The following is a 26,230-nucleotide window of genomic DNA, read 5'->3' on the forward strand; positions in this document are numbered from 1 at the left end:
TGATCGGTCCAGTCCAAAGGGCGAGCACTCTGTGAGCAGTCAAAGGAAAGATTGGAAAGGATTGGATCCAATTGATGCCCCGCAGAGTGAGTAGGACCCGAATTGCGCAACATCAGACTCAACACCTCAAGATCGTTTAAGAAACTTTTACTAATGGCGCAAGAAGTATCATCGAGATGTAAGTTTAAATCGCCAAGAATGGTAAAGTTTGCAGCTTTGAGAAGTAGAGGGGCTATAGAGTTGGTGAGCGCAGATATCCAGGTTTGAGCATTCCCGGGAGGGCGGTATATTAAAAGGCCAGATAGAGTAAATTGAGGGTTAATAGCAAGTTTAAACAGCGCCGCCTCACATCCAGGAAGAGGAAAAGTTTCAAGTTTGCAGACGTAGCAAGACTTGAAAATTATTGCAATACCCCCTCCTTTACCAGAGTCTCGGTCCTGTCTCAAGATAACATAATTATTGGGGACAGCACACGCAATATCCGGCCCAGAGCTGCCATGTAGCCAAGTTTCCGTTAGGAACAAGGCGTCGGGTTGTTCAGTAACTAAAAAATCAAAAATGTTTGATTTATGTTTGGGTAGGGACCGGCAATTAATATTCCAGAACTGGAGAACAGAGTGTTTAACAGGAGGTACCTTAGTTCTTCTTCGACCACGCGAATGGACCGGTTTCATGGCCCTGCAAGTGGACATTTTACCAGTACGGAAATTACAGCCTCCACAGATGAAATTGTGGATCGGTAAGACGCAACATGTGCATGAATCATAGGAGGGAGGGCGTAGAGATCGCAAAAACTCACCCGTATAAGATCTTGTAGGTGCAGCCTGAAGTGCAGAAATAGACATAGCTGTAAAGCCGAGTCCTTAAGCCCAGTCAGGCCCGGTCTGGAGCGGACGGGCAGGACTCTGGCACGACTCAGGCTAAGCGAGAGGCGTTCCCGCTGCGCGATCCCGCTGCGCTAGGCAGGGAGCTTTAAATAGGCGTCCCCCGTATGCTTCTGCGCACTAAAGCGCCCTAAAGCGCTTCCTAAAAGATGGCGCCCAGCAAACAGCAACAACACCAACTACCCCACTCCAAGATGTCTGCCGCGATTTGAGCCCACCCCGGGAACCGGACCCGCTCTAATAGCGGTGGTTGACAATTAGGCTGCAGGTAAGAGGGCTGAGTAAAAATCAATACAAATGACTAAGGAACAAATAATCATAAGAAACAAGGTCGTTTTAAAATAGCAATTAGCAGCGTGCGCGCGAAGCGCTGAGCAGCAGTATAGATGTCAGTAGGACTGACCCTGGGGCAGCTCGCCTTAAATAGGCGTCCTACATGGAATTGCGCGAGTTACACCGACCCCTAGTGGTTATAGACACACAGGTGTTATTATAATTCATGGGGCAGTCTGTTAGCCAGGATGATATGCAATTTGGGGTTAGATGTCAATAAAGTCCTCATGGCATTTCGAGCGGCAGGTTGAGATAATACCATACTTTTTGTAATGTTGGTAACACAACTGATTGTTATGTTTTAATACAAAAATTTTTTGAGCGGCTACTTCATCATTAGGAATAAATGCGGTATAACAATGACATCAGAGGTTATTAATATGCCAGTACGTAGTTCAGTACTTTTTCTATTTTGTGGTTTTTTATTGGTTACTTTTTCAGGAATATTTATACAAATGTTCTGCAGTATACTGATTCTATATTTTATATCTCAACTATTTTATAGATGTTATTAATGTGTAACTATATATTTACTTCTTCTGAACGAAATATTATATCTGTATTCCTGTGTTCTTTATCTTCAATACAAATTATTCAACTAAAAAAAAAAACAATGACATCAGGAAAGATTGCATTTTTGTTATACATTTAACTGTGCAGAGTTAAGCAACAACTTTTCCTGGTGTCCACATGGCAGGATTTCCTGTGCATATACGTAGTTTTTACCGCATTCCTTGAAGTTCCAGGATTTTTTTCTCAATTGATAAACCGTGTAAAATACGCCTAAGTTCCCTCCCCGACGAACTTTAGGTGAGGACCTAAAACTTTCTTGCTACAATTGTCACACGACAATGCACAGGGCACAGCAATATTCAATCTGTCATCATACATTTACTTTTTGTTGAAACCATATCTGTTTCTTTCCTATTTGAAGCTGCATTTCTTGATGTTCTTTTTACAGTGTCCAAACTTTCAAGAAATAGAAATTAAAGATTCATTAACTAACACCCTTTAAAGGCAACGTCATAGGGTTGGAGCTATCAAAAATAGCTCACTGTAGGGAATATCTTTTGCTTCCAGTTGAAAGACATCCAGATTTGGGAATCCCATTAAATTATTTCAGAAGCGCAGTATTATAATGCTCTTAAAACACGGTCTTGTATATTTTGTGTTGGGCCTTAAATGGGGGAGGGTAGGTAGTAAACAGAGGTGTTTTCTGAATAGGTTGGCATTGTTTTCATGTCATTGAAATAGTGGGATAGTATTAGCTCCCAGTGTGCCTAGATACATTATTCATCAAAGAGCCACACATGAAGGGTTGCTGGCACATACTGGTTTTGCACTGCAGGAGCACACTACTCTGCCTTTGAAAGATATTTATCAGGCCACAGAGAGTGGAAACCGTCTCTGCATGGTTCAGAAAATGCGCTGAGATAGAGAAACAAACACTGACAAAGCCCCTGGCCTTGTGTTCAGTAGTGAAAGTGCTTCTTCACTGAGGGTGGCTGTGAGGATATGTCAGTGAGTGAGAGAATGACTGTAGTGGGTTGGATGCAGATGGGCATGGATGAATGAATTAGTGATTAAGTACGTTCATGGGTAGTTGAAATAACAGGAGAGTAAGTGGTTCATTAATAGAGCCCTTCGTCACTTTTGCACCATGTAAAGTGGTACACGCTTGACACATTATAAAGCCACACAAAGTCACCCTGCATGTTTTTTCATGGCCTCATAAATCATGAGTAAGGTTATGTAGCACAAATTGCTCCGTCGCCTTACTCTGCACCTGGAGAGTGTTCCATGGGCGTGGTGGTGGGTTTTTCTGCTCAACACCCATGGTTTTGACCCTGCCCTAGATTTACAAAAACATGTAAGCCTTGGAAAGCGTAAAATCCATATGCCTCCCAGGCGTTCTGCAGCACACATAGAAAGAGGAAAACACCTCTCAGGATTGTTTTTGTGCAGGAAGGTGCCTCTTTCTGCACAAAAACAATCTTGCCTGCAACTGAGGCACCCTTGCACCATGGTCCAAGGGTGCCTATGTTGGTGCTAGGCGGCTGCAATGACACCCGTGCAAGCAGAAAGAACAGTAATTCACTGTATTACTTAAATGGGGTGCATTCCTGCCCTTTAACTTTGGTGGATGGCACCTGGCTGAGCTGCCCTATGCCAAAATGCCATGGTGAAGGGCTGTTGGAGTCAGAGGGGTTGTATGATTCTGTAAGCATGACATTGGGTCTGTTAGGGACAAAGAGTGGAGAAAATAGTGTGATTCAATAAAGTGATATCTGGAAAAATATATTCTTCTTCTTCACTGATATCACAGCAGTATGTTCATGTAAATCGCACATTGAAAGTAATTCCTTAACAGTTCATCTGGAACAGCAGCGGCCCGTGCTGGTAAGACCGGTGGGGCAATGGGGCCAGGTGGTGGGGGGATTTCAACAGACGACGATGGGGGAAAAGCCTACTGTTAACCTTTGCTTTCAGATCTGTGACTTGGATTTCTACTGATGTGCTTTGGAGTGACTATTTGCAATTTAAAACATGTTGTATCCATATATCTCCATTTCAATAATAATGTTGTTTCTCACTACAAGATATTCATGATATTATATGTGCAAGTGTAATGTGGTATATGTACACATATTCAGCAAGAAGACTTTATATAGCAATATTATAGAGTTCTGATTTAGCTAAACCCATGATTGTCCATTGAGAGAGCTAGAACCACATGATAATTCATGTACAGGCAAGAATGTGTCATTTTTTTGTTATGTAATGAAAGTGTGCTTGTGTTGCATCATGCATACGCAAGAGTTCGGGCTTCCATATTCTGCTGTATACATCTGTTTTGAATCACCATGAAATCTAACACTGCATTGGGTTAGGTCTCCACTCTGTGTTATTCACAAAGGTATACTTACACTTTTGGTGGTAGTTTACTATTATTTTGCTATTCACAAACGAGTGTAGTTTTATGAGCAGTATTTTTAGGACTGCACACACTGTCCTATCTTTTTAAGTACAGATTTCTTTGCAGCCAAAAGTGTAAGTTTGCCTTTGTGCATAAGGCCCTATGTTATCTGAATGTTCACTTTGACCAGCAATGTTATTAATATAGTCAAAGACAGGATGGCAGAATTAATGTTAGTTTGGAAATACTAATAATGGGGGCCGTCATCAGCATGGAAGGGGTTAAAAGCAAACTAGAATTATTTGAATTCCTTCAAACTCACTATATTGATCTTGCCTTTTTCACGGAGATCTGGGATGATGAGAGTTCAGGTCCTGACTTGGTTCTAGCCATTCCAGCTGGCTAATCCCTGTTCAGATTAGACCAGATAGGAAAGAGAGGAGGTGCTTTAGCATTAGTGTGTCAAAGTTGTCTTTCTGGCAGGTTTTCTTCTGTAAATTCCTCTAAGGACTTTGGAGCCTTGAATTTTAAATGTATTATTAACAACCATGCTTCTTTTAATGGTTTGTTAATTTATTGGTCAATTGATCAAGAGTAAGACTAATTTTGCAGATTTTACGATTCTTGGCGATTTTCATTTTAATTTGGAGAACTTGGTTGATAAAGAGTCAGAAGGTATGTTAGACCTTATGAATAGCCTTGGAATGACCCAGCTGGTCACTGCTCCATCTCATTCTGCTGATCATACATTAGATGGCTTTTTTCTGGTAATGTCGCTTTAGTTTTCTCAGAGGTTCTACCCTTAATCTGGTCTGACCACGCCGCAGTAATGTTTAACTTGAAATCTGAGGCTACGTTGCCTAAATCAATCCCTTTTATTGCTGTTAAAAAATTGAGGCAGAACTATTTGATAACAATCTGTTATCATCACTTCCCACGGTCTCAAACCTTCTCGACCATGATATTTCGGAGCATAACTCTTGACTCACATCAGCTGTTAGTCAGTTGACCCTTGCTATATCGGTTTGAATTAGGAAGTTAACCCCCTCCCAACCTTGGTTTTTGCAGAATCTTAAACATATGAAACCGCTTTGCATATGCTAACAGCATCGCTAGAGGCAAAATTATGACCTCAGGAAAAAAGGTTTAAACAAACAAAACATCTTTGAATACAAAAAACTCACCAAATTGACAAAATTGAAAGCAGTCATGCATTCATGCAATAATATTGTGTCTGTTTTTCAGGTGAAAGTGTTGGACATTTTTAACAACTTCTCTCCAGTCCCTGGAAGTGTTTCCCCCCAGTGACTGATGGTGATACTATTTGCTTCTAGCTCACCATCTCTTTCTTTCTTTACTCCATTAACTGTGGATCAAGTTCAGGATCTTATTCTTATTACGAGTTCAAGGTCACCTTTGGACCCCGTCCACCAAAGATTCTTCAGTTGATTTCAATAACTGTAGCTAGCCATTTTCATTTTCAACAACATGTTTAATCAAGGATACTTCCCAACAGATTGGAATTTAACCTCTATTTTCCCTTTGCTTAAACAAACCCTTTTACTCATTTGGATGCTATCAGTTATCATCCCCTATCTCTCCTTCCCTTTCCATCTAAGATTGCGGAAAAAGCAATAAATAAGCAACTAACCTACTTTCTTTCATTCAATAAATTGATGGACCATTCTCAATTCAGTTTTCACATCCGACATAGCACAGAGTTGGCCTTGATTACTGCTTTGTCAGAACGGAGAGCCATCATGGACAAAGGTAAGCCTGCTGCACTGATTTTGTTATATCTTTCAGCTACTTTTAACGCGGTCAATCTTAAGGTTTCGTTTGACCATGTTGAGTCTCTGGGTTTAGTGGTGCTGCTCTTGCATTGATAAAATCATTTCTTTCAGAGTATCAATTTGTATCAATGGATGGGTATCCTTCCAGTTCATCCTTTCTTCCTTGTGGGGTCACCCAGGGCGCATCATTGAGCCCTACCCTTTTCAACTTATATGTGATGCCCCTAGTCATTCTTATGAAAACATTTGGGCTCTATGCTGTTAGTTACGCAGCCCATACCCAGATTGTGGTTTCCATATCTGGAAACCAGCAGGAATCAGCCGCAAACTTTCTTAACTGTATGCAGCATGTCAACCACCGGATGTCAAAAAAACTGCTTAAAATGTAATTCCGGCATGAAGGAAGTTTTGCTGTGAGGTAACAACATCTCTTTTTGGTCTCCAGACTGGTGGCTACAAAATGTTCCTGTGTCAGTATCAAAAGTAAACAATCTAGGAATTGTATTGAACAACCATCTGTTATTTGATCAACAGGCAAACACAGTGACTTTTTCATCTTTCCTCACTCTAAAAATCTTGAGAAAGATCCTTCCTTTTATTCTGGTAGATCTGAGGGCATTAGTTGCCATTGCTCTCAGCTTGTCAAAGGTTGATTATTGAAATGCTTTGTATATCAATCTGCAGAAACAGTTATTAAAATAAATTACAGATCCTGCTGAATGCAGCGGCATAACTACCACTTGGAATTCCTAGTTGAGTTGGCATGCTGCAATCACATTCCCCATGATGAATTAGCAGAACATAAGCAAAGATTAGAGGAAAACCATGGTCTGAGGTTGCACTGAGGTAAAAGTATTTACAATTTGATTTTAAGTGGAATCCTTCACCTTATCATTAGGTGACCCACAATTCTTTTAAGAATAACAATGATAGTGACAAAACTGTGATGATAAAGATATTGTTCTAGTAGACCAACTGACATACACTTTACACATCTTTAATCAAGTGATTCCAAATACTACAGCATAATTGGGAGAAGCAACACTTTTTTTTAAATAGCATTTCAATATGGTCTTCAAAAGAGACCTGCAACAGAAGACCTCCTGAATCAGACCTCAATCAATCAATCAATCAGGGAATTGTAAAGCACGCTACTTACCCGTGAGGGTCTCAAGGCGTTAGAGGAGAGCTTGCAGCTCCGGGTAAGCCAAAGAGCCAGGTCTTGAGGCTCTTCCAGAAGGTGTGCAAAGTGGGGGCATGTCTGATGTGGATAGGGAACTCATTCTAGGTCTTTGCCACGATGTAGAAGAAGGCTCTTCAACCCGTTCTGGCACTGTGGATGCGCAGGGTGTGGCAAGGCTGAGGTCGGCAGATCGGAGGTTTCTCTTTGGTACGTGGAAGGAGATTCTTTTGTTCAGATATTGGGGTCCGGTGTTATGAAGGCATTTGTAGGCCTGGGTGTGTATCTTAAAGGTTACTCTCTTCTCGACGGGGAGCCAGTGGAGGTCTTGCAGGTGTTGGGTGATGTGTTCGTGTTGAGGGATGTCAAGGACGAGTCTGGCTGTGGTGTTCTTTATGTTCTGGAGTTTGTGGAGCACAGACTTGTTGATCCTGGCATAGAGGGTGTTGCCGTAGTCCAGTCTACTGGTTATGGATGCAAAAGATGAGTCAGGTTGAGGTGTTCTGTATGGTCTTGAGTTTGCGGAGAAGGGGTTGGTTGATTTCTGTATAGAGGGTGTTTCCATAGTCCAGTCTGCTGGTTATGAGTGCCTGGGTGACAGTCTTGCTAGATTCAGGGCGATCCATTTGAAGGTCTTGTGAAGGATGCAGAGCAAGTTTAAGAAGGTAGAGGTGACTGAGTTGATCTGTCTGGTCATGGTGAGGGAGGAGTTGAGTAGGATGTGAGGTTCCGGGCGTGGACTGTGGGGGTGGGCGGGCTGCCAAAGGCAGTGGGCCACCAGGTGTTTTCCCATGCAAAGTGGGAGGGTCCGAGGACGAGAACCTCTGTCTTCTCCGAGTTGAACTTTAGGCAGCTGCTGCTCATCCAGGACGCAACTTCCTTCATTCCTTCCTGCAAGCTGAGTCTGGTGATGTGGAGGTCCTTGGTAAGGGAGAGGATGAGCTGGATGTCGTCGGCGTAGGATACTATTCTGAGTCCATGCTGTCTGACGATGGTGGCGAGGGGGGCCATGTAGATGTTGAAGACCAAGGGGTGACAACGATCCCTGGGGCACTCTGCAGTTGATCTCTGTGGGTTCGGAGAGGAAGGGCATGACTCTGATTCTTTGGGTGCAGCCAGTGAGGAAGGAGCGGAGCCAGTCAAGGGCGGCTCCCTGTATGCCGGCGTCATGGAGTCTGGCGGTGAGAGTGAGGTGGGAGACATGTCGAAGGCTGCAGAGAGGTCTGGCATGGCGGCGGTGTGGCTTGGTCGAGGAGGGTGCAGATGTCATCTGTGGCGGCGACTAGGGCGGTCTCAGTGCTGTGGTTGCTGCAGAATCCGGATTGGAATGGGTCGAGGATGGAGTTCTCTTCGATTAAGTTCGTTATTTGGGCATTGACAATCTTCTCCGTGACTTTGGCAGTGAAATGGAGGAGCGAGATGGGTCGGTAGTTCTTGAGGTCTGTCGGATCTGCTGAGGGGTTCTTGGGGAAGGTTGACTTCTGCGTGTTTCCAGTCGTTGGGGAATGTGCCTGCTTCGAAGATGGAATTGGTGGTGCGTCGTAGCTCAGGTGCTATGATGGCAGCGGCTCTGTGGAAGATGTGCGAAGGGCAGGGGTCTGTGGGGGCTCCTGAGTGAATACAGTTCATGGTCGATGCGCTGTCTTTGGTGGTGACTGACCTGAGATTATTGGTTAGCTACCAAGAGTTCAGATCATTTTAGAGTCGCCTTAACTCTCTTTCATTCTTAGTGCCCTAGCCATTATCAGTGAATATTTCACAGGCACCACTATCCAGCATTATTAATCTTCTCTTGTTTGTTCTCAATCCAATCAGTAAGAGCTATACATAATTATAATGTCATTCACAAATGATTTAATGTAAGGAAACCAGAACATCCCTATTTTCTTTTTTCTCTGGAGATAACTGAATTTTTCCTGTATAGGCCAGTTAGCACAGGTCTCAATCGTGTGTCCAGTATCATCTCAATTGAGACACAATTCAGTCTTTCGCTGACAATATTTTTCATTCTCTGCCAAAGGACTCAAAACTGACCCTACCTCCAAAGGGGATACTTCAGGCAAAGGGTCCACTGGAAACTGAGGCACCAAAGGAAGAAAGTCATGGAAAATTAGAATGACTTCCACAGGACCTCATTTTCATGAGTTGAGTTAACAGTGCTAAATCAATAAGAAGTGGGTTGCGAATGAACTAACTTGTCCATGATGTTTGCTTTCAGATCACATCAAAAAAGGATCATTTTGTTTAATCTGAGTAGATTAAGCTGCTAAATCATGTCACATAAGTCAATACATCCATTCCACATTGCTGAATATCGCTTCCTAAGCAGAATAAACCACATCAGAACTTTCAAACATATTCTTAAATGCAGGTAGATTGACGAGCATATGAAGTCATTGCTAAAGAAGAAGTCCTGTTAAAACCAAGTCCAGTAAGGCATTTGTCTTTTCAAATAATACGCCTTTAACTGTGGAAGGTAAAGAGAAAAGAAATGCACCATTAGAGGTTACAAAAATTCTCTTAGTTTCCCTGAATCCACAGAAAAATGTAGGGCATTAAAGGTGACTACTGAGATATATGTAGACTTTAAAAACAAGGTTTCGTTCAACTGTGTGATGCAAGAGCCTTGCGCGATCTTCTTTCAGTGCTGCTTTTGTAATTAAATGTACAGAAGTGGTGGAAGAAGCTAGAAGACAGCTCGCCAATCTTCTCCATTCCCAAGACAAAGCTGACATGCAATCCTTTGTGTGATCAAAACTCAAGCCTGCATTGCAATTGTGCCGTGCTCCATGCTCAACCCACTGCTTCCCCTCTTCAATTCCTCGTATTACATTTCCTTATTGTGGTAATCCCTTGGAAGGCCTGGTCGCCACCCCTCGCATGTCTCTCCAAGGCAACCAATGTCTCTTTGGTAGATGTTCCATCCACTGTTCCTCTTGCTATGCACCCCTTTTGTTTCACTTCGGCAACTGGATGTAAGTTTGGAGGAGAGACTCAAGCTAAAAATAATAGCGTTGACCAGATAAGCCAAGTTGACATCAATATACCAGCCAACAACAAGTTGATAAGACACTGGCAGGTGTCAGAAAACATTTGTATCCCACTTGGCATTGTTGTGAACACTGGTACACCGAATAACAATTAAAATGTCCTGTGCCATAGGAGCTGGATCCATCAAACACTACATCTGTTTAGGTCTGTCATAGAAGTCTCTTCTCCAACTCATGCAGTTCCTCTGATCTGCATGGTTACAGGCTTGATGTGATTTAGTGCCTCCAAATTTAAAGTGAGCAAACTCGTCCCCTCCTTCTTGTTTAGCCATGGCAAACACTGGGCAGGACTTTGAGATCTACGTTGTGACTTCTGCTATTCTATCACTCTAGTGTAAACCAGAATCAAAATTTAATTTTGATATCACTTCTCCTAGGTCAGAATCATGGCTCCTGAAAAGGGAGGCTATTTGGAGCCTGCTTATATTCCTCTAATGATTAGTTTGCCCTCCCTGTGTGTCTATCTGTCTCTGTGACTGACAAAACATTGCAGAAGAGTGACTGATGTTTTTCTGCAGACCTCTGGAATATTGGGATCCTGCATTCCAAAACACATGGCACTGAAGATATGTCAAACTTGAGACATGGGGTGACCTAAACTACCTACTCAATGCATCTCAATGAATCTCATAAGGACCCTTTCTCTCCTTATATGTACAGCTCATTCAGTGTTCCTCCTGCCGTGTCTCACAGGCGGTAATAAAAGGGGCATGACTTAATGCAGGTTGGGATATAGAACCTGTTGGCTCAATTTCAAACCTATGAAACCATTTATTTGTTGATGGGCGCTATTGTTGGATGATGCTAACACTGAAGCAGATAGTGTTGCATTGGCTACACAGCACCTATGATGGAATGCCATAGTGTTGGAGCTTCCAAACAGCTGGTGGAAGAAGCCACAATCAGTAGGATTATAGTATTTCACTTTTGATTGTTGTTTGGTGTGCATACCACAAGCACTGAGAAGGGGGTTGGGTGTGGCCTGATCTGCTCCCATGTAGCCACAAAGAGAAATGTAATGCCAACTGATAGGACTTTAGTCCCCGCATATCTCTCAGTTTTCTTCCTACATTGCTTACCATACAGTCTGTGGTCCACTCTTACGGTCTAATTAATTTATCTACATGAAAAATACCAACGGCTGTGGACTATATTAAAAGCTTTGATTTGTGTACAACAACATAGGAAGGATGCTGCCCTCACAAGAAAATGTAAACAAAAATAGGTATGAAATTACACATAAATCATAAGTGCCTTTTATTCTTTTCCTACATTTGTGAGGTTATTCATAACATCCAGCACTATTTAATGTAACCCGAACAAAATAGGTGTTGCATTGTGACATTAAAATAAATAAATAAATAATTTCCCGTCAAATATATTGTTCTATTGAGTATTATAAAAATGCACCTTTACATGAGTGGCTGCTTAATAAAATATGCATAACATGCAGGTCAGTACCTTTTTGCTAAGAAGAATAGCTGAGATATAAGATAGATGTACTGTTGGCTCTGAGCACATTGAAACACTTTTAACTTGCTACCCAATTCTGCCTCTCTTTCCTTCCAAAAACAGAAAAGCTGCCAATCAGGGGCACATTATCATCACATCTGCTCAAAAGCGCAAACTAAAGGAGGCGAGTGCAGCTCCTATGCGTGTCGCCTCATGTCAGAGATGCCCCAGTTAATGTACATATTTAATTTATGGCTATATAATTTAAACACTACAAAAGCACAGTCCCAGGAAAACCACTGACTTTCAAACTATTGGAAAACACTGAAAAATATCCACTGGAATTCACAAAAAAACAATCATTATAAAAATCAAACCCTAGATACACACAGCCTTGTCAAATGCCTCTTGAGAAAGTTCCTTTTAGGTGGAAAATCTACAAAAGTCCACAACTTCCTTGGTAATCTTACAGTGCTTGATTAAAGGTAAAGAGTAATGTAGAAGTAGATAAACTAGACCCATTCTAGGCAAATGGAAATAAATATGTTAAAAATAAGGTAATAAATGTATTGTGAGGCATCCTTCACTTGTTAATGTCTCCTTTAAATATGATTAAAACAGGAATTGGCCTCACAGGTAAAGAAAAGATTCAACTTCACCTTGGATTCAGAACCTCAGACAGAATCCTTTGATCAGACACCATCCTGGAAAGGTCAATTTATAAGGCTTGTCCACCCCTTATCCACTAACTCACCTCATCAGCATAGTACGCAAAAAAGAAGGCCAGGTTTGACAACTTTTGCCAAATGCAGAACTCTGCTGTGTAGCCATTGCCTTTCCCATTTGACGCTCGCTGTCAGTCATTGAGCATCTATTTGGGTGGTCCGGGCACATGGATTCCTAGCCACCCACTCCGCACAGCATCCTACTACATGTTGCCCGACTGCACGATAAGTGCAATGTCTTCCTCAAGCCCTCACAACCTCTGGTAAACTCTCAACATGAATGTGACACACATAAAATACTAATTTTACTTATAGCTAGACATTTTTCTGAATAATACAGTTTTGCTTACTACTGTTCACTGAAGAGGTATAATATTACAAATGTTTGGGCCTACACGGGCAGCTTAAGGCCGAAGTTTAATATGCAAAAATTGGGTTTTCCTGCATGCCATGTGTCCCTGCAGTGCTTTTAATCTGCAACCCACTCAAAGGATGCTCCCTAAAGTCATATATTCTTGTTAAATATATGAATGGTGTAAATACACACCACTGCCCACTTATGACAATTAACATTCACGCCACTGGAGCAATTTCTGATCAAACTTACAATGGCCCTAATGGAAAGTTAAGTAAACTGATTGGGTAAAACCAATATTAACAGTACCCTTTTAGGGGCACAGCACATGCACTGTGTATGTAATTTGCAAGGGACATCCTCAAGTTTCGTTATGCCACTGGATTCTAGTGCTTTCGTTCCTTAGCTTGTGAAGATAGTGGCTCTGCGAACCGAATCTGTGTAATTAACGCTTTATCTGGCAATCCAGCATTTCAAGGACTACAGCAGGAAATAAACACTGGAAGAAAGATATTTTGTTTTGCAAAAATGGACTTTAAGCACAAATAAAGTTAGGAGTGCATATGTGCTTAGATTCAACTAATACATTGCCCCCTGATACAAAAATGCACTGTTGCCCAGTTCAATTTTCCAACGATTGGACTGCATATAGAGATTTCTTTTCTTACATTACTTTGATGAGCTTTTTAAACGTTTAGTATTATTGCTGAAGATAAAGCAGTCTTACAAATGTTTTGTGAATGAATGTGCTTTAGTGCAGCAAATACAGGACTAATGCACAACCAAGTCAGGAGTAAGAAGTAACTACAAACAGAACAGGCTCTCGGTTTGAGTCTCCAAATTCTCAAACCACCAGTTTTTTCAAAATCGCAGTCAGAATTTGGAAGAACCCCAGATATCTAGAGTCTGCAGTGGCAGAATTGTATATTTTCTATTGGAAAGTGAAAGACTCATATAAAAATGTACAGCTGACATACTCTTCTTCAGGTGCTCTTAGTAACCCCATATTGTTGCGGAATTGGGACCGACCCACCGCCGGTCAGAGGTCCAGAGCGCAGAATTACAATGCGACTGCACATGGGGGCTGATTACGATGTCAGGCGGAGTTACCTCCGCTCAACATCGTCTCAGTCATGTTATTGACCAGCCCATTAGGTTGCGACCGAACACTGTTCAGTCGCATTCCTACATTTTGCAATGGGAGCATGCATTCCGGTCGTAAACTGGCCGGAATACATGCTCATATTGTAAAATTGGAGGGGCAGTTCATCCCTGCACCCCGTGGCAGGCACCTCAAGATGCCTGCCACAGGGTGCAGGGATCAACATATGGTGCCTCCTCGGCCTCCAACCAGAGGCCGGGCACCCAAGGGGGCCCGGCTGGACCCCAAATGCAAGTTCCAAAAGCCTTTCTGTTTCGGAAAGGCTGGCACAGAAAGGCTGCCGAGACCCGACATCATAATCCCAAGGGTGGACAGATCCACCCTTGGGATTACAGGTCATATTCTGACTGGCCAACCAGCTCTCCGAGCCCATAGGAAACCAGCCGGAATGAGACAGTCAGAAAGGAATACGACCGGCATATTATTGTATATGCATGCACAAACCTTGGCAGACTACAAAAAACTGGTTATAGGAAAAAAAGCAATTACTTTACAAGAAAAATAAGTGAGGCCAAGAACTCTAGTAGGGAGCTCTTTGCGACAGTTGAAAAACTAGCAAACCTCCCCACTGTAAAACAGATGGAAAGTAGCACAGAGCTTTGTAACACACTTGGACAGTTCTTTGTAGGCAAAGTCACTTCAGTGTATGAATCTTTTAAGACTCATAATAACATCACTGCCTCTACTAAGCACCCTAAACAGGACACAGATACCTCAAACCTCAAAAATGTTTTTTGTTCAGTAGATCAGATCAGCCAGGTAGTAGAGAACTTGAGGTCCGGGGACCCAACAGACCCATGTCCACCCAAGGTAATGCGCATGTTTCCAGAAATATTAAGTGCACAATTGAACATTGTGTTCACAGAGATAATGCAGTCAGGCCTCTTTCCAGATGCTTGGAAAATAGCATCAGTCCTCCCACTTCTAAAAAAATCTAATATGGACCCAAAAAAACCTAGCAGTTACTGTCCAATCTCGAGAATTCCTTTCCCAGCCAAGGTGTTGGAAAAACTGCTTAATAAACAACTGTCAGAGTTCATAGCCTCCAGAAACATTTTGGACCAATCACAGTATGGGTTCAGGGAGGTGCATGGAACAGAGACAGCTTTGGTCATGGCAGGAGAGGGACTCAGGAGTATACTAGATGCAGGAGGTAAGGCCCCCCTGATCCTATTGGAACTATCGGCGGCCTTCGACACTGTGAATCATGAGATACTTCACAACCGTCCAGTAGAACTGGGGTCCAAGACAGGATGCCTTGTGGAGTGCCTCAGAGATCCTCCTTAAGCCCCACACTTTTTAATATTTATGTTGCTATCTTGGCATCGATCATCAGGCAGTGTGGGTTTTTGACAGTATCATATGCCGATGACACCCAAATAGTGGAGTCGGTGTCTAGCGAGGTGGATGAAACAGCCAACCATTTTAATGACTGCATGATGCAGGTTAAGCAATGGATGCATATTAACTGCTTGAAACTGGACGGTGATAAAACCGAAGTGATGCTACTAGGATCAGATGCAGATTTCTGGTCTCCTAAATGGTGGCCTGCCAGTCTGGGCGATTGTCCAACCCCAGTGGGCAAAGTTAAAAATCTGGGAGTCATATTTGTTGACAAATTGACTTTTAAAGACCAGATAAATAACGTGTCTTCCACTATCTGGTACATTTTAAAAATGATCAGAAGAATACACCCTTTCATTCCCCATGACTCATGTAAAACATTAGCTACGGCACTGGCCATGTCAAGATTGGATTACGGCAATGCTTTGTATGCAGGGATTCAAGCCCAACACTTAACAAAACACCAGTGTCTACAGAATGCAGCAGCAAGGTTGGTGCTGGATATTCCCAGAACTGAGCCAGTCTCGCACAGACTAAGGGCCCTCCACTGGTTACCGGTGGAAAAAAGGATCAGGTTCAAAACTTTATGTCTGGCCTATAAGGCCCTTCATGGCTCAGGACCACAGTTCCTGAGAACACACCTGAAATGGTATGTACCAACAAGAAGCCTGAGATCTGCTCACGCAAAACTTTTACAAGTACCTAAGTTCAAACAGGTGGGATGGGGAGGGAGAAGCTTTGTGTTGCGGACAGCCAAAACTTGGAACCTTCTCCCTATTAAAATAAAAAACAGCCCCTCACTTTTGTCTTTTAGAAAAGCAGTACAAATTTGGCTCTTCCGCTGCTAGTCAGTATTTCACCTCAGCAGTAATGCAATGCGCATCGAACTTCAGTGCCAAGACGCCTCCGGGCAATCCCACGCTTTATAAATATATAAATCAAATCAAATCAAATTACGATGGGGTCATAAAAGCTCCAACCGAGGGTCAGTGCCATTTATTTCCGCATTGTACTCTGCCCCATGGAGCGGTCGTATACTCCCATTTTGTCCATGGGAGCTTTTGCAGAACCCATAAACCGGCTGTAGCATAAGCTCCCATGGACAAATGGGAGGATCTGTTCATCTCTGCACCGCGTGGTATACACCTCATGGTGCCTGCCACACAGTGCAGGTGTGAACATGGGGGCTCCATAGGTGCTCCCTTGGCCCCCAACCGGAGGCCGCAGGTTGAAGGGGGCCATGTCGCTTTCCAAAAGGCTTTCCATATCAGAAAGCCGACATGAAAAGCCTGTCGAAAATCGACATTGTAATCCCTATAGCAGAAATGCCGTCCATAGGGATTACGGGCAGGCCTCCGACTGGCCGACGGGAACATTGTACCCATCGGAATACAGCCGGAATGACCAGCTGGTTTCACTTTCTGCCCCCTGCATCGTAATGCAGTAGTCGAATCTGAAACCCACGATGAAACCAGGAATGAGGCCTACAATATAAAGGCCGCATTGACTTCCACTAGTGAGGTTTATATGCAAAGCTAGCATGGTCAGAGTTAAAGCTTTAATTTTCACTGCAATGACTCTGTGAGTGACAGTGATTACCATTTTGCTTTCTCTCTGCTGAATGTATTGAGTTTTCTTACTTAAAAACATCTCTGTAGGTGTCACATCCGTTTTCTTGAAGTTTGACTACTTACCAACCTCCCAATTTTCTTCCATAGGTTCATTCTACTCATATAAAAATCTCTGTTCATCGATTTAATAACAGTTACAATATAAAGTTACTGAATGTGACAAATAAATAGACTTTGCTCCCCATTTATGATATAGAGGATGATAAAGTACCCTGTGGAACATTCTTTGGATATTGCAAGTAACCAAGGAGTTCTATAACCATAAAGAGGAACAAGGTCAATGTGTTTTCTAGGGCAGATGACCGGAGGGAGGTGTGCTCCCTGGGGTGTTTGGGGGAAGGCTTCAGCACAAGCTACACATAGGGTATTTTTGGACTATGATTTCTTAAACGGATATCCTATATAAAACCAGCCATTTTAGACATACAGCACATTTTTGAGACGGTAACACAGTGGCAGCAGCACTAGGCAACATTTCTTTGCATTTTATTGGTAGTGTGCTTAGTTGGTGAAATGGACGATGTTCAGGTAATGCGAGGCAGGCAGGATAGCATAAGAGTAATGGCCTGCCCAGAGCATTGAACTGTGGACAAGGTAGCCGCAGCAGTTTTGGCATGCTTTCCATAGTGCTGCAACCCGAACAAGGCCCAGCAGAGAAAGGAAGGTGAGAGGGAGAAGAGTGGCCTCTGGGGCATAGCATGGTGCTTGCAGCACCTGTGGTACGGCGCGGAGGTTCGTGCTAGAATTTATTGAAGGGTGGGAGGAGGGGTGAAGCAGGGGCAGGCCATGCCCATTCAAAGTTGTGTCTGTACACAGCCTCTAGCAAGAGCCACGCTGGTGGTTTCTGTGCAAAGGAAGAGAGGAGGAACAACTGGGTGAAAAAAAACGGGGAAGCCACATATAGATGACAATGGAGTCCGACCTACGGACCTGGGGCCCATAAAACGACGTGCATGGTCCGCGATGAGCGTTAAAAGGGGGAATGACGGAGCGGTTACCCAGGGTGAGTCCCTAATGATACACAATGTTGGGAGGGGGATGGGCCCTTAAGAGGGTTCAGGGAGTATGAGGTGAGAGGGAGGATGGGTGGGCCCCAGACAGGTCACAAGGCACTGGAGGCAAACTTGGCAGGGGCCGACAAGATCCCAGAGGTTCGAAAAAGGCAAGAGCAGGCCCAGATATTGCAGGATGAGGAGGAAAATACAAGAGGAGCCACAGTGCACTGGGAGATGGTCCCCGGTGTTGTTAGCCTGGGGGGTGGTTCATTAGGCTTTGGTTAAAGAGGATGGAGGAGGAAGGGTAGAGGCAGACGGACCCCCAGGGAGCTTCATGCAGTCAAGTAGTAAAAAAGTAGGATGGGTCTTTGTCAGCAAGGCATCAAAGGGGCCCACCAAGGGTCTAGCTTCTGCCCTGCTGAGGGCAATGTTGGAGTGGAGCGATGAGGAAAAGGATGCAGGAGAGGCAAGGGAGGCAGGCAGCTTGGCGGGCGCATTGTGGCTATACCGGGGTCTGTGAAGGGATCAATTAGGAAGCCCCCCTAAAAAGTATACATTTGCATGGACTTGAGGGGCACTCAGCAGTGAATGTAAAGAGTGGGGGAGGGTGTTATGCTGGGGCGCAATGGTGGTCAGTCCCACTGGTCAGAGAGGGGGAGAGCTGGTCAGGGGCACAGGGTAGTCAGGGTGAAGGGAGTTGGATGCCTGAGGCAGAGGAGAATCAATGGATGTGTGTGGCGATCGCACTCGGGGTTTCTTTAAGGGTTAGAACAACTATTGTGATATATGTGCTATGTCAGATTAATGCCTGCTAGCATCTGTGAATAATTGAAAGTGGCCTAGCCCCTGGGTGGCTGCTAGGACTCTGACTTGCAACAACGGAAAGAGGTATTCCTTGATAACATTTTAATCATGTATTTCAAAAATTCAAACGATCAATTTCATGAATCATTTGTTTTACAATTCATTTCACATTACATCAATGGTGCAAACGTTATACATATAACCAAATACATTTCAATGAGTCACCCAATGCATTTCAAAACCTATTGTTCCTTCGTCAGGGGTTCGAATTTGAAAGATTTGGTTTTCGAGGACACGCGAAATGCCATGCGATAAATTCGACACTGTTTGAATCTGTCTAAACAGTCAGTTGAAGTACGGAATTGCAATGGCAACCTGCGTGAACTTAAAGACTGTTCAATGTATTCGTATATAGACGGTAGCGCATTCTTGCGAACACGACAGCCGTGGGTACGGAAGTTTCTGACAAACAGCGTTTCTCCTTCTCCACACAAAGGAGAAACGCTGTTTGTCGGAAACTTCCGTACCCACGGCTGTCGGGTTCGCAAGAATGCGCTACCATCTATATACGAATACCTTGAACAGTCTTTAAGTTCACGCAGGTTGCCATTGCAATTCCGTACTTCAATTGACTGTTTAGACAGATTCAAACAGTGTCGAATTTATCGCATGGCATTTCGCGTGTCCTCGAAAACCAAATCTTTCAAATTCGAACCCCTGACGAAGGAACAATAGGTTCCGAAATGCATTGGGTGACTCATTGAAATGTATTTGGTTATATGTATAATGTTTGCACCATTGATGTAATGTGAAATGAATTGTAAAACAAATGATTCATGAAATTGATCGTTTGAATTTTTTAAATGAAATGAAATGAAATGAAAGTGGGTTTTGTAAAGCGCATTACTACCCGAAGGCCTCGTAGCGCTATAGTTGCATACTTCTGGGGGTCTACTGGTTTATTCAGAGAAGAGAAAGGTTTTGAGGGTTTTACGGAATTTTAAGAGATTGGACTCGTTCCGAATCCTGGGGGGTAAGGAGTTCCAAGTCACAGCCACATTCAGGGAGAAGGAGCGTCCGCCCCAACTAGCTCGTTTGATTTTGCGTGTTATTGCTAAAAAGGCCGTGCTTGAACGCAGTGATCTTTGCGGATGGTAGGGTGTGGCTAAGGAACAGATCATTGCGGGGGCGTTTTTCCACATGGCCTTATGCATTATGCACATCGCCTTAAATTTTACTCTGGCTTGGATGGGTAGCCAGTGTAATTTCCTTAGGGCATCGGTGCCTGAATGGCTACGGGGAAGGCCTAGCAATAGACGTGCTGCTGCGTTCTGGGTGACCTGCAGCTTCTTAAGAGTGCTGGTCGGTGCACCCAGATATAGGGCATTCCCGTAATCGAGGTGGGACAGGATGATGGCCTGGACCATTATCCTGCGGGCTTGAAAAGGGAGGAGTGGTAAAATTTTCCGCAACATGCGCATCAACCCAAAGCAGGTGGCGGAGAGTACTGTGGCTTGCTGGTTGAAAGTAAGAGTATTATCCAGCCACATACCCAAACTTTTAATTAGCTTTTTTGGTTCTGGGGGAGGGCCCATACAAATTACATGAAATACATGATTAAAATGTTATCAAGGAATACCTCTTTCCGTTGTTGCATGTCAGAGTCCTAGCAGCCACCTAGGGGCTAGGCCACTTTCAATGAGGCAGAGGAGAGACAGGAAGGTAGGGAATTTGACCCCGGCATTCCGAACCTCATTTTCTTTAGCATGGTCAAAGCGACTACGGCGGGAAAGACTCCAGAGAGCTTGTCGTGGCACGATGGCTCCAGGAAGATACGAAGGCAGGGTGCAGCACGGCCAGCCAGTCGGCTGCATGAGACATTGCCAACACTGCCACACGAAGGTATAGAATGGCTTCAGCAGTCCTTCGAAACAGACAGCTCAGTATGGTCTCCAGGACGGACGAGGAAGGCATGGATGGCAGGATGCAGGGGAGTGGTCTGGAAGGCATACCTACTGTCCCTGGGCAATCTGCAGATGGCACAGGTGAGCTGCAGACACTATAGAGCTCAAACAAGAAATGTACAGGTTGATGTGTCACATGGGCTGTGTGAGGTAGGGAAGGATGCCAAGCAGTTAGATTATGATGAGATGAGATTGGAGGAAGGTGAGGTGGTAGATTACGATGCTTCTGTGGAGGAGGAGCACAGGTGGTTGCAAAGTGGTGCATGGGGCTGTGCAGATAACATGTTTGTCCCTAGTGTTTTACAGGCGTTGCCTGTCACTCGAAAGACACGGGGCATGGATGTTGGTTGTGGTAGACATTTGAAACTGGTTAAGCAGCTGGATCAAGAGCGGCGGCTGACCTTGTCGCCAGGTAAGGGTGCTAGAGTGGGAGGAGCAACATAGCATTGGTGTCCAAAGGGGCGGATGCAGGGGGGGGGGCATTTCCAGCGGGGAATTGTAGTTACGGGAAAGGTCTATATATGAAGGAACACTGGGGTGGGCACAAAGGATCAAGTGCCCAAAGGTAAGAGCAAAGGCGCCACGTTGGCTTCAATAGGGGTAGAAGGGCAGGGTCAGAAACCTTAGACCACTCCCTCTGGGGGATCGCGACAAGGGCAACCACGTCAACACAAAGAACATGGAGGGAGGAATAGAACCGGGGAGGTTGAAGCCCAGACCACTTGTTATGAGAGTAAAAAGCTGAAGATCGGGAAGTTGACATATATGGGGGTGGCAAAGCAGTTCACACTTAATGCTGTCCACAAAGGAAAAGATATGGAAGGGCGGATATGTGGAGATGTTTAAACTGCTTCACAGGGAGCTTCAGGCAAAGGAGGTGTCAAAAGAGGAGGAAATGAGTTGTCAAAAAGGCCTTAGGTGCAGATGACAAAAGAAAACTTGGCTGCAGCATTTTTTATCTTCGTTAGTGTTTATTGTGAGAAGTTCCCAGAGAGGTTTATGGCGTTATTCAATTATGTGGACGTGATCAGGAAAGCACAGATAAATTATTGGGGTTTCATCCAGACACAATACAATGGCAAATTCCATGCATGACTGGCCTGGGGCCCTGAGACAAACGGGTGGAAAAATTGACTATGCTCTCTGTAAGCATACAACGGCTCCGGCTAATTTCAGAATAACTATATTTACTGCAGACGGCCTTTCAATTGTGTATCTGCCCTTTCAAGGCCAACCTAATCAAGGCAGGGTGGGAACACCAACTAAAAGCCAGGGAGGGGTGATCGGAGCATGCTGGGATTCAGGTACAAGAGCCTCAAAATGCATAGGGAAGCACCCTCTCGGGGCGGGGGAAGTGACCAAGGTCAGCAAGTTGGCCAGTGGACATACCATCCAGGGAATTCGGGAACACAGTACAATACGCAGGTCGCAGGCTTTCAGGGAGGTCGGGGAACACACAGGGCAATAGGAAAGAATCATATGCCAATTGACATAGTACAACTGGACTTTTGGTTGATACAATATCACAACAGGGAGGACACTAAATTGTTGAGTGATGATTTTCATTGGGGTTTCATGCTGTGGTATGAGAACCCAAGGTCACGTAGGTGGGCTGAGAATCTTAACTCTGCTAAAACACACCAACAAGTTATAAGAGTGTAAGAGTGAAGCTTTAAGAGGGGAGGATAGTGTGCTGTTTAACGACTGGCCAATGCATGACCTGATTGAATAACCCATTGGTGTTGTCCCCAAAAAGTAGGAGGATCAATTTTGGCTCATACAACACTTGACTTGGCCAGAAGAGAATTCAGTCAATGATTTCATAGTAGAGGAGGTTACATTGGTTTCCTATTCCTCAGTAGATGTGGTTATTACACTGATTGAACAGGTGGGGAGAGGGGCATACATGGCCAAGAGCAACATAAAATCAGCTTTTCGTCTGTTGCCTGTACACCTAGAGGACTTTCAGTTGTTGGACATATATGTTTGACGGACAATGGTACATGGACAAGGATTTGCCCACTGGGTGTTCGATCTCCTGTGCCTTGTTTGAGCGCTTCAGCTCTTTTTTACAATGGTTGTTAATGTGGAACACAGGGCATGACGCAGTGACACATTACCTTGATGATTTATTTTTTGTGGGTCAACCCAGTTCTATAGACTGCCAACACAGTTGGTAAGCTTTCAAGAGCTCATGGATGACGTGGGGATGCCATTGGCTTTGGAAAAAAACAGTGGGACATAGCACAGTGCTCTCATTCTTAGGTATTGAACTGGATTTAGTGTCAATGGAGACACGCTTACCTGTGTAGAAGAAAATGACTATGCAATTGCTGTTGGACTCTATGTTGTCACAGCCATTAGAGAAGTGCAGGTCCTGCTGTTCCACTAGTCGAGTGATTACAGCAGGTAGGACATTTTACAGGCGGCTCGGCATGTCTCTAGCGGGTATGCTGTAGCCACATCACCATATGCGATTGTCGGCATGTGCAAGGGAGGATTTACTCATGTGGCAGAAGTTTCTAAGTGAGTTCAATGGCATTCCATTGTTGGCCCTGAAAGGATGCGTGTGGGAAGTTTAGATATATTCCGATTAATCTGTGACTTAGGATTCAGTTTGTACTGGCAAGGCAGGTGATGTGTGGAGGAGTGGCCCGCAAGCTGGAAACATAGAGCAGGAGCATTGCATTTATTGAATTTCCCTCCCCTGGATGTGGCAGTGACGCTATGGAGACAGGAATTGGCATACAAGAAGTTTCTGTTTAGGATTGACAACACAGCAGTGGTACACACTGTTAACAGGCAGTCAGCTAGGGATGCCAGGACCTCAAGCTATTACGGGTGTTCGTGAAGGGTTGTTTGACAAATGATGCTTTGTTTAGGGCTTGACATTTTCCTGGGGTGGAGAATGACTTAGCAGATGTTTTGTCTCATTCACAGTGGGAGAAGTTCCATGGGCTGGCCACAGAGGCGGACAGGGTCAAGACATTTATGCCAGCAAACATGTGGAACATAGGGTACAAAGGATACTATAGCTGGTGGTAGGGTCATTTACGGAGTCAACTAGGCGTCCATATACACAAGCATGGGAGGATTTCTTACACAGTGGTGCCTGGTGGAGGCTGGAGGGTTGGGGAAGAGAAGAGGATAAGGTTCAGTTTATTTTGGTGTTGATTGAAAAGGGTTATCCAGGGCCACAATATCGAGGAAGTTGGCAGAAATTGCATTCAAGGAAACTCTTTTAGGGCTGCTCCCCATTAACAAGAGAGCTGGGACTAAGGATGCTGGAAGGCTGGGCAAGGGAGAGGGGTCAAAGGGGGATGAAGAGGTAGCAGTTGATGCGGCAATTGTTAGGCAAAGTATTAGGGGCCTTGCCGGGAATCTGTTATGGGGTGGAAGAGACTATTTTGTTCACTACTTTGATGTTCTGGATGTTTTTGGGGCTTTTCAGGTTTCAGAATTGTTGGAGATAAAGAGTTTTAGTAGTTTGATTTGGGAAGACATCACAAGTTTAAGAAGGAGCATGGAGCTGCGCTTGTGCCGGTCAAAGGTGGACCAGAGATCAAAGCAGAAGACAGTGGTCTTACAGGAACTCCCTGTACAAGGCTTGTGTCCAGTGCGTTGGGGCTAGAAACTGAGGAGTATCTCTGGAAGTGCCAGAGGTGGGGTTCTCCGACATCCTAACGGGATACTGGTGACACCTTTCCAGCTGCTGGCAGTGTTGCACAAGGCCCTGGCACATGCTGGGGAAGCACCAAAGGAATACAGCACTCATTTCTTCAGGATTGGGGTAGCCACAGAGATGGCTTAGGGATGGGACAGGGATTGGATCATGTGTTCTGTATGGTCTTTTGACTGTTTCCGTTGCTAGGTGTTAGAAGGGAGATATTGTTGACTGCTACCAGTGATGTTCTGCATTGCTCACATATGTTGTCTTTCCATATGCCGTGGCAGGTGTGGAGGCTGTCAAGCTGTCTATTTGGATGTGGGACACTTGTTTCTTAAGTGGGCGGAGCAGCAAAAAGCACAGAGTGGTCAAGGCTCTAATCTAGGCCTTGACAAAACCTTGTTTAAGGTCACCTGGCATGGGAAAGGAGGTATGAGATGGTGAGAATTGTTGCACTGTTTGAATAAGTTGTTGCGAAGGCATAGATGTCCTAAAGTTTTAGCAATTCATATAGGTGAAAATGACATGTCATCTGCAAAGGGTTATCATTGCATAAAGAGGAAAAATTATATGAGGGAAATAAAGCAGCAATGGGCGGATGTCACGTCTTGTGGCCAAAATGTGTTCCAAAGAGAAAGTGGAGGGCAGTGAAGAAGCCCGCTGTGTTTGATAAGGCCAGATGTAAAATTTATAGAGATGCATTTTTTCTGCAGAGATTAAAGTTTTGGGAGGGTTGAGCACCCTAACTTGAATTATGATGCCCCAAATTGTTTTCGAGGGTATGGAATTCACTTGGCTCACTACTGTATGGAGCTATACCTGATGTTGTTGAAGGAGGTTCTAGTAAAAGCACTGAATATTCACAAATGAGGCAGCCGAGCATAGATTAGAGGGATCAGAAAAGTGAAGGGTAGGCCTTTTTGAGTGGTAGTTGGCTGATAAGTTGTTATGGTTCTAGTCACAGTTTATTGCTGTTGTCATAAGTGAATCAGGAGAAATGGGGGAGTGTCAACAAAGTTACACCTCGATGAAGCAGGCAATTGAAAGTTACGCTGTAGGAAATTTAGATACTTAGATGTTAACCCCTTTGGTGCTGCAGACGGCCCCCGGCCATCCCACGTGATGGTGGGCGTGTGCGGAGGGCAGCTGGGGGCCGTCCGAACCCTTCCCATTGATTACATCGCCCGCACCGGGGCGGAATTCATGCCGCGGTCAACGGTTTAATAGATGTAGTTTAAGTGATAGGAGAGTTAAAGACCAACATTTCAAAAGCAGTGAAGGAGTTAGACATCTGTAGGATAAATATGTGACCGTAGGTGGCTTGTTGCATATTGAGGTTTAGTTTTGTAATGCAAAGGGTATGGATGTGATGTGCACCTGTTTTCAATAAAGTGGCCTTTCTCGCACAAAAATGTGTATGTGGTCTGTACTGCTACCCTTACACCCAAAGACAGAGTTCCTTTAAGAGGTCATGGGACTCGAAGGAGACCTGCAATATCCTTTTAACCTATGGAAGTAGGTATTTTATTCCTTAAGATACAGGATCACACCACCACCCTTCCAGCAAACTGCTTAACATCTTGGTGCCTTGCTCTTTCATATAAAATTGATAGTATGGTTGCAGGTATGAAGAATAAAAGTTAAATATGTAGTGCAAAATTATACTCACCAAAAAGCAGTTAGTAACTTGTTGCAAAAAGATATTAAAACCAGTTCAGTGTGAGATTAAAAATGATGTAGCTAGAATATGCCAAACCATGCAGAGATATCATATAGCATCCAAAAATAAGCATTGTGCAATAAATATCTCCGTTCTTCAGATCACTGTTTCATTTAAAAATCAGAAGAATTAAAATACTGTTCTAGTTTTCCTTGTTTAAACTGCATTTGCAATTATGCACCATAACTGCATGTCACCTTGACTTCTGGCAGAAGGCATTAGGCATTAGGAAGTCACAAGTCAACTGTCATAAA

General features: G+C 44.0%; 1 protein-coding gene across 1 annotated transcript in view; it reads right to left on the minus strand.

Moving 5' to 3' along the window:
- LOC144783380 (cadherin-related family member 3-like) overlaps nt 1-26,230 on the minus strand; it is a 567,696-nt gene that overhangs the window by 346,037 nt on the left and 195,429 nt on the right. The window lies entirely within an intron of this gene.

Source organism: Lissotriton helveticus, chromosome 9 (genome assembly GCF_964261635.1).
Source record: "Lissotriton helveticus chromosome 9, aLisHel1.1, whole genome shotgun sequence".
NCBI classification, from domain to species: Eukaryota; Metazoa; Chordata; class Amphibia; order Caudata; family Salamandridae; genus Lissotriton; species Lissotriton helveticus.